Here is a 988-nt window from a genome sequence, read left to right on the forward strand (position 1 = left end):
GGGATTAAATGCGGTGACTAAATTTGATGCCTATCCAATGCCTAGGATTGAAGAGCTATTAAATAAAGTAGGAGATGCAAAGTTTATTTCAACCATGGATTTGGCCAAGGGGTACTGGCAGGTACCTCTGAACAATGAAGACAAGGAGAAGACAGCTTTCAGTACTCCAAACAGACTATTCCAATTTATCACCATGCCATTTGGACTGAGCGGAGCGCCTGCCACATTCCAACGAATGATGGACAATGTACTGAGAGGAACAGATGACTATGCAGGGGTGTACTTGGATGACATTGTCATATACAGCACTAATTGGAAGACACATCTAGAGCACCTGGAGAAGATTTTCCAGCGACTGAAAGAAGCTAATTTAACTATAAAAACTGCTGTATGTGTATTTGGAACAGAAGACTGCATATACCTGGGATATAAAATCGGGAAAGGAGGAGACAGGCCAGAGGACAGCAAGGTACAGGCTATTAATAGCTCAGATGGAGATTCCTAAGACAAAGAAAGATGTTAGGGCTTTTCTGGGAATGACCGGCTACTACAGACGGTTCATTCAAAACTATGCTACAGTTGCAGAGCCATTAACAGAATTAACAAAGAAGAACGCACCAAAAAAGGTCATATGGGATGCTCGAGCTAACAACGCCTTCACAAGACTGAAACATCTCCTGATTAATGCACCACTGATGAGGAATCCTGACTTCACGCGAACTTTTATTTTACAAACTGATTCCTCTGGAGTGGGAGTGGGAGCTGTACTGAGTCAGGGAGAAGAAAGGGATAGACCCATAGCTTATTTCAGTAGGAAATTGCTTTCACGAGAAAAGGCCTACTCCACTGTAGAGAAAGAGTGTTTAGCCATTGTACTAGCCGTCCAACATTTTAATTTTTATCTAATGGGGAGACAGTTTCTGATCAAAATGGACCATAGAGCACTACAATGGTTGAATAAGTTCAGGGAGAAGAATGCTCATTCAAC

The sequence above is a fragment of the Amphimedon queenslandica genome, unplaced genomic scaffold, assembly GCF_000090795.2.
Source record: "Amphimedon queenslandica unplaced genomic scaffold, v1.1 AMPQUscaffold_12191, whole genome shotgun sequence".
NCBI lineage: Eukaryota > Metazoa > Porifera > Demospongiae > Haplosclerida > Niphatidae > Amphimedon > Amphimedon queenslandica.